The 14,972-nt window shown below is 36.5% G+C and overlaps 1 long non-coding RNA gene across 1 annotated transcript; it reads left to right on the forward strand.

Annotated features, from left to right (window-relative positions):
* The first annotated feature begins 599 nt into the window (after positions 1 to 599).
* LOC127948661 (uncharacterized) lies at positions 600 to 1,656 on the forward strand. Its single transcript, XR_008152146.1, has 3 exons — positions 600 to 844; positions 1,360 to 1,472; positions 1,564 to 1,656. It is a non-coding gene; the product is annotated as an uncharacterized LOC127948661 (long non-coding RNA).
* The last annotated feature ends 13,316 nt before the right edge of the window (positions 1,657 to 14,972 follow it).

A 14,972-nucleotide genomic window follows, 5' to 3' on the forward strand; every position in this document is an offset into this window, starting at 1 on the left:
ATTTTTCCACTCATACTGTTTGGACCACTGGATCGCACACATGCTAATCCCTGAAATCTGGACAATTCTGCAGACTGTGGTATATTGTTTTTGTTATATTGTTTTTATTGTTAATGCATTGTAAAACCCTCTGTATAAAGTACACATATTTATTATTTGTAACTAGTGAATTAACCCAGTGAATTGCATGACATGGCTGATCATGTGGTGTAAAGATGTCGGCACACATGAGGGGGCAATCTGCTCCGTGAAGAACAAAACAACCTCCTCTAAAAGACTGATATAAAGTAAGTGTCTTTAACAGGTCTGTGACTTTCTAAGGGTACTGTACCTTCTAATTGTGGTATGGCAGTGCATCTGCAGATAATTTATTTTTGTGATTAAGAATATGTGTGAATCAATCAAAACCAAAACAAGTTACACTGTAGTGATATATGATAATATGTAGAACATATGAACCACATATGTGCAGACATTATATATATATCACAGATGGTGACCTTAACAGACTGCCTGACCTAATTTCCCTAACTAGTCACACAGTCACATCCCACCAGACAGTGTCCCCTTTCATCAGCACGCAGGTGACATGACCTGTCTACACTTGCACACAAAACACACACGATTCCCATCTATTTGCCATGGATTTATCAGGGACTGTCCTTTGTAACGTCTGGCACAAATGCATCTTCTGCAAGACAGAAAATAAACTGTGATGGAAGTGCTTTTCAATGTCTACTGAGAGAAAAAAAATTAATATGATGCAGTTTAAAAGTCGTATCTATCAACACTTCTTCATTATTGGAATTCTCTTTGTAGTTCCTGATATAGCCATTCCCAACAGGTGAGTAGAAATCATTTTTTTTATTTCAGCATGAAACTGTATAGTGTACTGTACGTAGTGTTATAAGATCCATAAATGACTACAATATGTATGTAATATTTTAAGACATAAAAAAAAATCCTTTTTCCACAAAAAAGCTGTTTTCAGAGCTAAGTATATAATTTTCAAAACCTGTTAAAATGTGGCAATTCATACTTTACAATATATGTTTCCAACATATAAAGCATAGTTGATGTTGATGATATCTGAATCTATGTCCTCTTGATCCACACTGACTGATCTCAAAACATTCAAAGATAAAAACCTGTGAGGACAACTTTTTATCTACCTCTGCCAATATTGTTATTCCAGCGGTTAATTCTTAAGATACAGGAGCAAACAACAATTTCTATTAATAAAATAAACATTTTTATTTTTTCCACCCTCATATAGTTTTCTCTTCATAATTTTGAGCATTCAAAATACATTGCAGATAGTTGATTTTCATTTATAAAATGTTCTCAATCTTCTGTCAGACTAAAGACAAAGACAGACCCTTTAACCGAACAAAGGAAAGCAGGAGTCTGTGCATTAGAGCCGTCTATGTCCTGCTGTTATGGATGGAAGAACGTTAATGGTGTCTGCCAACGTGAGCAATTTAGTCATTCTACCTGTATTTTTATATCACAAGGCCAAATCATACCTTTAATTAAAGTTATGATGTATTTTTTGGCTCATAGCAATATGTAAAAAGCCCTGTGAGAATGGATTCTGCATTGGGGCTGATCGGTGCTCATGCACGAAGGGTTACAAGGGCAAAAACTGCAACGAAGGTAAGATTGATAACTTAATGTTTATAATAGCTGTGATTTTAAAAGGATGATATTGTGAGAATATGATTTTTTTTTTTTTTTTAAACAATAAGAGTGTAACGGTCAGAAGCTTGGTATAAGGAGTCACAGTGGGATTAATAAAGAAGGAGTAGGACCTGAATAAGTACCTTCATTTAATGACACCAGAATAATTACATTAAAAGGTGATAGCATCTGTCATCTGGTGCTAGCATAGTCCCTGTTCATTAATTTTTTCTTTATTAAAAATCAAAGTTAAAGTAAATATTGTTTTTTTGTGCCAACATGTATGATATGACCTGGCTGAAGTACTGTATAAAAAAAATGTGCTATGTCAAGATCAACTGGGATGTGGTCTACAGATAAACACAGATTTATTGTATGTTTTTTTTTTTTGCTACAGATGTCAATGAGTGTGGGCTACCTATGAGGCCTTGTTCCCACAGCTGCATGAACACTATTGGCAGTTACCGCTGTTTCTGCAATCCTGGATACACACTGGACACTGATGGCAAATCCTGCATCAGTAAGGCAATGTATAAGGCATCAAATTATCTTAGGTGAACCAAATGGTTGCCAAATTTGTGATAAGCTGTTTCTCTCTCTCTCTCTCTCTCTCTCTCTCTCTCTCTCTCTCTCTCTCTATCTATCTCTTTCTCTGTCTCTCTCTCTTTTTTTTCTTTCCAGAGAAATTGAACTGCACCTCCCTTTACTGTCAGTTTGGTTGCCAGATTGATAGAGATGGTGAAATGGCCTGTTTGTGTCCTCCGGGGCTCTACTTGACTCCAGATAGCAGAACCTGCAAAGGTGATCCTGTATTCCCAGTGTTGCCTTATCCCTCCTTCCTTTGTGTTAAATTTAGTTTGAGCCTCAAGAACAGACATATTGTTTAGCCTTTGCATTATGCATTAGATCTGTGTAAATTTAATGAATAAACCAATGGTCAGTGAGTCCTGCTAGGCCAATGATTGGATATATATATATATATATATATATATATATATATATATATATATATATATATATATATATATATATATATATATATATATATATATATATATATATATATATATATATATATATATATATATATATATATATATATATATATATATATATATAGCACACAGCAAATAAAATATGGAATGTTACATATATATATATATATATATATATATATATATATATATATATATATATATATAGCACACAGCAAATAAAATATGGAATGTTACAAAAATGTGCCATTTTAATTGGGGCAAAATGTTCTAAGTGCACATTGCTGCTAGGTAAGAGATGGTGTAGGAATCAGCCTCTTTTGAACTGTCAGAACTTTTGGAGTGAGGTGAAGCAGCCTATGCCAAAAGATATCACTTTGGCATCCACTGAGAACAGGTGTGGAGACAGCTTCCCATGCAGCATACAGGGCATTTCAACAACCCCCACATAGCAAGCTAATGGCTTCCACCTACAAGCCAGAAAGTCTGTCATTAACAAACCCTCAGCCTAAATGTTCATGGTACTCTCCTCCAGCACAGGACATTTATCAGTTTGTTTGTCCGAAGATTTCTAAAGTTGAAGAATGACCCTGTAGAAACAATATTAAGAAGACCTGATCCAAAAGAAATTTAAAAGGCAGGTCAAATGAAGTTGGACTTGCCTTTTCTATCACTGCAGAGCCACTTTAAGCATTTTGTGCTTTGTTCTTTTCATTATAGAAATTACAAGCCACCGTGTTTACAACCCTAAACATGACAGTCTAATGTAAAGGTCACATATTAACATTGAGCAAGAGCAACACAGCACAGCGTATGCACGTAATGTTGCTGCAGACTTCTAGAGAGCCTTTAATTTACTTGCTTAAAGAGCATAAATATCTTCTGGGCTTTTACCTTGTTGTTAACAGAGGTGCACATTTCAGTGGTTAAAGCAGTCACTTGTTCTATTCTGCCTTTTATCCCAGTGCAAGTGTTACAATGGGGTTGTATTTGTTTAGAGTCTGTTGGAATTCCTCAGCAAAAAGTTTTTGGTTTTGTGTGTTGTTTGATCATTCAGACACTTTTCACATTTCCAGGTTTTTATGAAGTGGAAGTCATCATAGTTGGGTAAAGGTTGGATGAATGCATTCCCATTTGCTCAAACAGCAAACGAAAAAAAATCAATGATAGCATTTATATGACAATTTGTTGTCACTCTCTCAGCCGTTGTATTCACACAGTTACATTAACTTCATGCCATGATTTAAAAATACAAAGTACGCCGTTATAAACATACATCAAAAGAAAAAACTGTCAAAATATGTCATCACAGTCTGTGAAAAGGGTCTTTTGTTGTATTCATATTGTCATATTAATGAACTGAACCACAGTGGCATGCTACTGAAATGCTAATTTTATCTTATTGCATCTACTAAACAGTCTTGTGTTTTGTAGACACAAATGAGTGTGATGGTCCCTTCCACACCTGCACAGAGCGCCAGTCCTGCAGGAACACTTTTGGGAGTTTCATTTGTGTCTGTAAGGAGGGATATGTCTTGGGAACACTTCAGGATGCAGTCACATGCCGAGGTATCCTTATCTACCAAGGCCTGAAGTCATATAAGTTATCAAAAAATGGGCTGACTTTCAAATTGGTATTCAAATTGGTAAGTCAGAATTTAAGAAATTTGGGATGATTTTGAAAATAGAATTCTGTACTGTATACTTTATGCAGTTCATTTCTGCCAAAGGAGCCTTTTAAAGCAGTCCGATTCAAAAATTCAGCAGACAGATGTCCAGTCTAAAATATAACAAAACAAACAGTCTTCATAGTGTTACAGAAAGACCGGTTCATTAACAGCTCTCACCTGAGTTTCCTCTTCTTGTGTGTTATAAACAGATAAAGATGAGTGTCTAACAGGCAACCATCGCTGCAGCCACCAAGCCAGCTGTGTGAACACAGAAGGCTCGTACACTTGCCAATGTGATAAAGGTTACACTGGAGACGGCTTCAGATGCTGGAAGAGGAGCAACAGACAACAGTCATGGGCCGCTGTGTACTTCCAGTACAAGCGCTCCAAACAGATGAGGCCAATATAGAATCTGCAATGCTGGGATGGCTGTTCATCTTTCAAACATTTAAGAAAATATCAGAATATGTGTCATGAAATATGAGTCTTTGGTTTTAATGGATTAAGCTAAAATCAGGAAATCGACCCAAGAACACCTGAAAGCATTGATTATATATTAGAAATACTGTATTAATTTGAAGGGGACAGGTATCATTCCTTAAAACTGATGTCAGTACTTCTTAATAAAATACTGACCTCTGGTGGAAGGATGTTTTTTTAGCCCTTAACCAAGGGATTTCATGGAATTCTTTTATCTTGTAGATCTTGGATATGTTCACTCAAGTTCTCTGAATTCTATATTTAAGAGAAGTTAGTGTGGAAAGACTGACTAACATACTTAAGGAAAACCGGAGTGCGCTGTAGCTCAGTCCGCTGTTTCTGCGGTGGGAATGGGCAGCTGCATCCAGACTCCCTTCCTCCATTCACGTTCACCACAGCAGGTGTCACATTGGACCTTCACAGAGAAACAGAGAGCACTCCAAACCCTGGAACTACTTACGGGACAGCCGAGAACAAAGGATCGAAACGGGGGAACGTACAGCCTCATCGAATAACTCAGACCACAATGCCTGGAGAGGGGGAAGAATTCCACACACTCACCACAAGAAACGCGATAAAACCTGCTCTTTTTCATTCGGAGCTGTCAGAAGGCATCTATACAAAGGACACAAACAGAAACATTTCAGATAAAAGGTTCCAGGCCCCTTTTTACGAAGCAGACCTCACACCAAGTTGTATGTAATTCCTACCAGAAACTGGTTTATTTACCGAAAAATAAGATTTAACGCCAAGCTTGGCACTTCAAATAAAAAGCAAACAAGTGGAGGAAGCTAAGAAAGGAAAGGAGGGAGTGAGAGTGAACCTGGGGAGAAAAGGAAACACACAGCAGTGGAAAGTTTCTCTCTGTCTTTCTAGTTATTTTTCTCAGGTCTGTTTCTGTGACACTCTGAGGGCCTTTGCAGGAGGACCCGAATGGGCTGAACGCTTGTGCTAATGTAGCACCGCTGCTGCTTTTGGTGCTAAATTAAGTGAAAACAATTAATATGTAAATCTAATTTGGACATCTGCAGCTACAACAGCTCTTTTGGCCCAACTATTTAGGAATTCAGCCCTCAGCTCGGCTTTCATTATTTCAAAAAACAATATTACCATTTTCCGAGCAGCTGAGCGATGACTAGAAGGGCTGCAAAGAGCCAATGACAATAAAGAGCTGAGGGGAGGTGGAGGGTGGAGGGATGATAGTGTAACCCGCCACCCACGTTGCTGCAAAGAGCGCACGCTCAAAACTAAGGCACTGAACTATAAAACCACACAGACCCCTGTATTACTCGTGCTGTCCCGTTCACTTAGGGTGATCTCAAACAGCCTTTTTCATCCGCAAGTCTTTCCACGATTATTGCAGCACTACAAGTCTCCCGGTGGGGACCGTGCTCCGGCACGCACCCACTCTGTGAGACGTAACGCGCTGTTTCCGAGGGCTTAGCCCGGTGATTGAGGTGGCCACCTGCCCGGTTGTAGAAGAAAGTGGTACAGGTCTTAAGCACTTCCTGTAAGTCCTAAAAGTACATCCTGTTGTGACACTAAGGCATCTAAGCAGGATGTTTAACCCTAGAACGCTTGACCCAAAACCTACAGTGCAAAAAGAGGATCAAAACAACTTAGTATTAATGGTTTTATTCAAACTAAAGATTGTTGTACTGTTTCTTTTAGTTTAAAATGTTCATTTGTTAATGTACAGGACACAATAATAAAACAATTATGCATATGTGCTAAATGTATTGTTTATTACTCACTGTGATCTTTTAAACCATGAGAAACTTTTGTATTATATATATGAAAGGCGACTTTCTTAAAAAAAAAAAAAATTCTTTAGAGAATCACATTGATTCTTTCATTTTTCTACACAAAATATGAAATTGACGGATACAAACCAACATTATCTAACAGTGTTTGTGTATACAGTATATATATTTGTACACATTACACATTTATTTTTATTTTAATATGCATCCCTTTATGCATCTTCTTTTTTAAAATGAAAGAATACTTCGAAAATCATTTACGCAGGTTCCCCCATAATAACATCAAAAACTACGCCATTCTCTTCTATAAGACAGACGTGTACAGACTGATTTCATTTTCCGTCACATTTTTTTGGCATCAAAGGTTTATTTCAGTGCCTAAATATGGATTTACCCCTATATGGGTCATGTCTGGACTGTAGTTCTTGTATTCAAACCTCATACTGTAAATTTCATATGGTCTTCTGGAAAGATTCAACTATCGGATTGATAACTGTGTCGTAAAACTTTTACAGTGTGGGTGGCAAAGGAACAAGAGAAGTTCAGCTTTTGGAAAAGTTGTCTTATATAAAATAAAATAATAAATTTGTTTATTATAAAAACTAATATTGTATATTAAAAAGCTTGAAATCCATTGCGCTTCTCATCCTTTAAAGCTCCTAGAAAGCACAGACCTCTGGAACTACATGAATGGACAAACCGGCCAGAATATGAAGGCTGTGATGACGTAAGATATGTTCACAGAGCACCCTGCTGCAAGGATTATCCTGCAAGAGCAGGAAAGATTTTGAAACTAATCTAGAATGGTATGCTTTTATGATGCTGAATTTACTTTTATGTTCCAGAATGTACAGGGGTGAGGAATGAGGTCAGGAGAAGAGTTACAAACCTTCCTGAAACCACTTTTGTCTGGAATTACCAAAGACTGAGCAGAAACAGGGCCAGAAAACATTCAAGACCGCTACATAAAAGCAGTATTTACACCTGGTCACCTCATTCAGATTTCTGTTTGATCAGTGTAAATGACCATTAAGACATATTTGAGATAGAGATCCTCAAGGGGTTGCTTGATACTCAAACAAGACACAACAATTATGAATCTGGTCGTTCAGCCTCTGAAAAATGAAAACCAGCTAATGCCACTATCCACCCGTAATGTAACGTAAACTATCCACGTTTCATCAAGAGAATGTGCAAACTGACACAAATGAAATCTAATGTTCATTGTTGCATCACTGCATTGTTGACTAGTTGGACACAAGTTACACTCAGGATTAAAGATGACCAAATGTTATCACTTGAAAAGATAGAAATCTATTTATCACCCTCGTGTCATTCCAAACCCAAAAGACTTTAGTTTATTTTGAAACACAAATGACAATATTTTTAAAGTCTGAGGGATTTCTGTCCATCCATTGAAAGTCCATTCCAGCTTCAATTTTTTTTCATAAATTATAAAAGTAATCAAAATAATCAAACATTTTAGCACTTTATATGATGAATTCATGCAAAAAGTAATGAGGTTTATTCTTACACATCTAGTACATGCTGAGTTGCTGAAAATGTGTCAGTTATACCCAATTTAAATTCAGAGAACTGGCCTAAATGCCATAAATGAAGCTCTGAAAAGGCCAGTAACTCGATTCAAACATGCATTCTCAGGCAGTGACTGAGATGGCATATTTGACGTACCCTTGCTACAAGTGGAACAGTGGGAGTGTTGTGGATTATGTCAGAACAGCTGTGACACTATTTTAGATGGTTAGTTAAGTGGCTTACAGAGTGCCTTCTCCTTTAGACTCCATTTCTTGTGGTAAAGTTAAAGCCCGTTGAAACAAACTGCAGGTATGAACACTACGTAAATACACATTTGGAATAAATGGGACGTTGGCAAACTGTCAGACAGAGGTGCACCACCCTGTGGTAGAATCACTTGCCTCTCACTCATTTACCTGGAAAAGCATTGGCAATGTACCATTGTCACAAATTAATTAATTTATTTTTTAATTGGCCATTACTTAAAATTCTGATGTATAGGGCTTCTAAGAACTTTTTTTTTTTTAAATAATGAATTACTATAATAATAAAAATAAAAAATATGTACAGCTACAAAAATAAATAAATAAATCACATCCCCATTTCCAGTTAATCAGGTCAAAACCTTACAGAGAGAAATTAAATGACAGAAACAGTCCAAAAACCCAAGATCCCAGTAAAACTTGACATCAGCCGTTTTATGTTAGTTTTTCCGAACTGTTTTTCAGTGAATAGGCTTTTGTTAGGAAATATCAGCCTCTTGTGGTCAATGAGTTACATGGCATCTAAAGTACACGGTCAGTAAGAGCATTTAATGCACTGAGAAGCTGCTTTGCGGACACATCCCATATCCAATGACATTGTGCATTTAATTCTGAATTGTAACATATTTACAGATACCATGAACAGGATGCTGAAGTACCATCCAATTTGCATCATCATGCATCAGTGTTTTTGAATTATGACAAATGATCATGAAATTATGTTCAAACAAACTACTCAATATGCAGCATAAACATGGACATGCTAAATGTTGCTTATTTAATATAAACCCTTCTAAATCATCCAGATCAAGAGAATCATTAAACAAAAAGGAAAGACATCACGATTATCCTTGATACACCCCTTAACATGCGTCAATGTCATATGTAATCAAGAAGAAATGAGTGTTCTGAACAACTTATGTCTGTCCATTGATCAAAAGAGCGATAGTGCTGTTGCATAAAGATGCTAAGTAAGACCAGTAAAAACAGGCATTTTGTCGGTGGATGTAAGAAAACTGCATCTCCAATAAATTTGCATAGGTCTCCTGAGAAATATATGACTAAAGTTTTTTATTAATGACACCTGAGCAAACTGAAAGATAATGCTTTAATTTGTTCCTCATATTTCACAATAGACTGTTCTGTGAATTATTCTAAAAATGCAGAATATGACAAGTAGGCTTAATAATAAATAAAGTACTTTTAAATATATATACTAAAAATAAATATAGCAAACGCAACATGCCAAAACACTGTTGACAGGGTTTATGTAATTAATTTAAGCTTGGAGTGAAAATTATAAATTATTTGGTGGAGGTGGGGTGTTGGGGTTCAATGTCACTTCAGATGTATATATTTTACATATAAGGCGAGAAAAGTCTTTGAGGTTGAATGCAGTTGATTGCCTTTTTTAGCACCATTTCAAATATTCACTTGTGTGTACTTATCACAAAAAAAAAAAAAAATTAAGAATGTATTAAGTTTTTAAATTCCACATTTAAAGGACCATAATTATTGCACAAATAGTATTTAGTATTCTCTCAAAATATTTACAAAATATTATTAAACTGAACTTATTTGACTGAAAAAAACAATAGTCAAAGTGTTTAGCCACATTATACACTGAACAAAATTATAAATGCAACACTTTTGTTTTTGCCCCCTTTTTTATGAGCTGTCTGTGATCTGTCTAAATCTGTGTTAGTGAGCACTTCTCCTTTGCCGAGATAATCCATCCACCTCACAGGTGTGGTATATCAAGATGCTGATTAGACAGCATGACTATTGCACAGGTGTGCCTTAGGCTGGCCACAATAAAAGGCCACTCTAAAATTTGAAGTTTTACTGTATTGGGGTGTCCAGGGCGGTCCGCAGTATCTGGTGTTACTGTCATTTGCCTCAAGCAGTGCAAAACATCTCCTTTTGATCATGTTATTGATTGTGGCCTGTGGAATGTTGGCCCACTCCTCTTCAATGGCTGTGTGAAGTTGCTGGATGTGGCAAGAACTGGAACACGCTGTCATATACACCGATCCAGGGCATCCCAAACATGCTCAATGGGTGACAATTCCAGTGAGTAGTGTTGCTTTCGTCAACGAAAATTATGACAAAATATCATCATCAATGAACCTTGAATTTGAAAGTGAAAGTGACGTGACATTCAGCCAAGTATGGTGATCCATACTCAGAATTTGTGCTCTGCATTTAACCCATCTGAAGTGCACACACACACACTGTGAACACACACCCGGAGCAGTGGGCAGCCATTTATACTGTGGTGCCCAGGGAGCAGTTGGGGGTTCAGTGCCTTGCTCAAGGGCATCTAAGTCATGGTATTGAGGGTGGAGAGAGCACTGTACATGCACTCACCCCTCCCACAATTTCTGCCGGCCCGAGACTCGAACTCACAACCTTTCAATGGCCAGTCTGACTCTCTAACCATTAGGCCACAACTTCCCACCATTGGTTTACAAAATAAAAACTATGCTAAAATGTCTCTTCACTTTCATTGACCAAAACGTTATGTAATTTCATCTCATTTAGTCACTTTATTATTATTATTTTGCAGTATTTCTGTCTCCTGTGTCTCTCTTCAGGGACTGCATCAGGTCACACTGCACAGACGCAGGCGACGTCATTTCTTCAAGAACCACTCGTGGCAGTATTCAGAAGACGACAACAAACAAAGTTAAGTATGACACAAAAAAAATAATCAATATGTGTAGTTCTAACATGTTTGGTTGGTAAAATAAATGTAAATTCAAATGGATGTATACTTGAGTCTACAAGGTAACAATAATATAATAAGAAACCATCTTTGAAATGAAAATTTTGGTTTCGTCTATACTACTAATAATATTGACTGGGTTAAATAGAATTGCATTACTAAAAAGAGACTAAAATACAATTTTCATTAACTAAAACTAAATGTCTCCAGGGCCTAGCATATCCTCACTGAAAATAATCAAAACAATCCAAGGGTTTTATTTAGCACAGTGGCTAGATTAACAAATAACCAGACGATTTAAATATTCCCTCAAACGTTTAATAGTAATGACTTTATGAATTTCTTCACTGATAAAATAGATAACATCAGAAATACAATAACAATTGTAGATTCTACAGTGACTAATACTTCAGTTTCATCCATCATAAACTGCAAAGATAAACTGCAGTGCTTTACAACTAAGAACTCAATAAACTTATCACTGCAACAATATGTTTATTAGATCCTGTACCCACTAAATTACTGAAAGAGTTGTTACCTGTAGCATAAGAACCTTTTTAAACTTCTCAATATTATTAACTCTTCGTTATCTTTAAATAACATCCCAAAACCATTCAAGCTGGTGGTTATTAAGCCTCTTATTAAGAAACAACAAATAGATCCTAGTGAACTGGCAAGTTACAGGCCCATTTCAAATCTTCCATTTATGTCTAAAATTTTAGAAAAAGTTGTGTCTGCTCAATTGTGCTCCTTGCAGGTTTCAGGCCCCACCATAGCACAGAAACTGCTAAAATTACAAATGACTTGATTTCTGTGTTCAGATCAAGGCTGCATCTCATTGCTAGTTTTACTTGATCTTAGTGCTGCATTCGACACCATCGATCATGACATACTCATATATTGATTACAAAACTATACAGGTATTCAAGGGCAGGCTCTGAGATGGTTTAGATCCTAGTTGTGCAACTGCTACAACTTTGTTTATTTAAATGGGGAGTCATCTCATTTATTACCAGTAAAATACGAAGTGCCACAAGGATCTGTCCTAGGTCCTCTACCATTTTCAATATACATGTTGCCTCTTGGTAATATTATTAGAAAATATGGGATTAGTTTCCACTGTTATGCTGATGATACTCAGCTATATATCTCAACAATAGCAGATGAAACTTCTAAATTATCTAAGCTAACAGAGTCTGTTAAAAATTGTAAAGATTGGATGACCAATCATTTTCACCTATTAAATTCAGATAAGAGAGATATTACTTATTGGACCAAAAAACATTAAACAGAATCTCGTAGAATACAATTTGCAACTAGACAGATGTAATTTTGCTTGCTATTTAGTAAAAAATCTGGATGTTAAATCTGACTATTATTGAGTGACAAATATTGTTATTATTGGACTTATTTCACAAATGAAAAAAATTATTGAGAAGGAGTGTGTACAAGAACCATGTGTTCTTCTCAAAATCACAACTTACACGGCGGAGAGCCATCATCCTGATGAGGTGCCTGTTGTTGCTGGTGGTTTTGATGGAGGAAAGAAGGCAGAGAGTGAGGAGAAAAAGAAGAGCGTGGCTGGAGGTGGCCCGGTCTCTGCTTTCCTCGCCTGGAAGCTGCTAAATATGACCTGGCTAAGGCTGAGAAAAAGTACCAGACTGAAGCTGGATCATATTGGACATTTAGCAATGGTACAATCACATCAACACTGCATTAAATTAATGCAACATTAAATTAAGAATCACTGTCCCAAAACACTGCTGTCATTATCACACCAAACATTTTAGAGTGACAGTTCAGAAATGAAATGAAAGGTTTTTGATCTGAGCATGATCTGGTGTCATTGCCAGCAGTCAGTATGTTAGAGCTTAAACAAAACTATTCACATTGTTTAAAGAAGTTTCATTTTAAGAAATCATGTCAAATGTGCCCCTGAATGAAAAACACTTTCATTTGAGTATGTGATATTTTACTGATTTATTTAATTTGATGCATATAGCTCTGGCTTCTGAAGTCCACCCTGCTGCTGGGGAACAGCTGGAGCAGGACGTCCCAGGCAAAGGTAAGAATAATAAATCAAAGAGAATTAAAAAATGTCATTATGGATTATAAACACTGTAAAAAAAAAAAAAAAAAAAAAAAAAAAATATATATATATATATATATATATATATATATATATATATATATATATATATATATATATATATATGAATAAGTAATGGTAAGTTCTGTACATTAACTCTTCTATAACTATAATGTAAGTTATACAATATTTATTTTTAAGTCAGTTGATTGTACTTAATTTAAGGCAGCTAATTTTTTATTTCATTACTATTATTATTATTACATTTTAATGAGTTAAAAACTGTTTTTCTTACTAACTGCAATCATTTAATAGGCCACATCCGCAACCATTATAAAATCTGCCCAAAACATGGTCAAGGAGGATTTGGCTTTGTCTATGAAGGGACTCGCTGCAAGGATGGGCTTGAGGTTTCTTTTTTTTTTTTTTTTTACTTACAAAACTTAAAGCATATCTCTTCAGAATTAATGGTTGGACTGATATGATGTATGTGCACATGCTAAATGTTATTTTATGTTTTGATGACCAGGTGGCTGTGAAATTTTTAGTGAAACCACCAAACATGCCATATATCAGAGTGGTGAGTCGGCTGTGCTCTCTATATTACTGCTTCATTTTCAATTTATAGCATCTTATATTAATATTAATCACAGACTGAGATTAATGAGTTCTCAGTAGGCAAACATCTGATTTGTGGACCAAGTCATTATTTGGGAAACCATCTCCATCTAAGCATCATATATCCTTTCCTTTAGCCTGGTCATCCTGAAGAGGTCCCCAGTGAGATAGGCCTGACGCTCATGGCCAATAAGAGCCCCCAGATCCTAAAACTTCTGGACTGGGAGGACAACAAAGAACACTATGTCTAGGTCATGGTTCGACCCATGCCCAGCAGGGACTTGAGAAGTTTTGTGAAGCTCCACGGAGAGAGACTTGACGAGGGAAACAACACGAAAGGTCATGCGGCAGGCTACTGAAGCCGCTAACATGTGCATCAAGCATGGCGTCTTTCATCGGGACATCAAAATGGAGAACCTGCTGGTTAACCAGGACACCATGGAGGTGAAGCTGATCGACTTTGGGTGTGGTGTACAAATGAAGAGATTTGGCTATGAAGTCTTCAGTGGTGTGTGTTATGAACTGCTTTGTTAATTATTGCACAGAATTGCATCTTATATAGTCAACATGATGTGGAAATGTACTAAATGAAAAAAAAAAAAAAAACTGTCCACCAGAGGTCACCGTGAACGGCACATATCACGCAAAGCCAACAACAGTGTTGTCTCTAGGGATACTGCTATTCATGATGACATGCAGATATTATCCCACAGACTACGACCTGGATCTGATCAATAAGAAGAGCTGGACCAGACCTGCTCTGTCACAAGGCAAGTTCTTCATGAGAGAAGAAAGAAGGACAAGCTGTGTTCTTAATCACACACACACACAAAATAAAAATAAAACATAGCTTGGAAGGGAGCAGGTGTAAATAATAAGCTAACAAGTCAAACGTCTCATCTCTTTGCACAGAATGCTGCCAGCTGATTTCTGCATGTCTGATCCACAGCAGAGGATCAATCTGGAGAAGATGCGTCTCCATGACTGGTTCAAGGTACGAAGTCTTAAGATGAGCCAAGTCATTTTTTGGTTTGGTCTGATCATTAGTCATAAACTTCTTGCCAAATCAAATTTGCTTTAAATATAATACATTTAGATTATGTATGCCAATTTCTTTTTTTATCAGGTCATGGATTAAGACATGAAGAAG

Source organism: Carassius gibelio, chromosome B1 (genome assembly GCF_023724105.1).
Source record: "Carassius gibelio isolate Cgi1373 ecotype wild population from Czech Republic chromosome B1, carGib1.2-hapl.c, whole genome shotgun sequence".
Classification (NCBI taxonomy): domain Eukaryota; kingdom Metazoa; phylum Chordata; class Actinopteri; order Cypriniformes; family Cyprinidae; genus Carassius; species Carassius gibelio.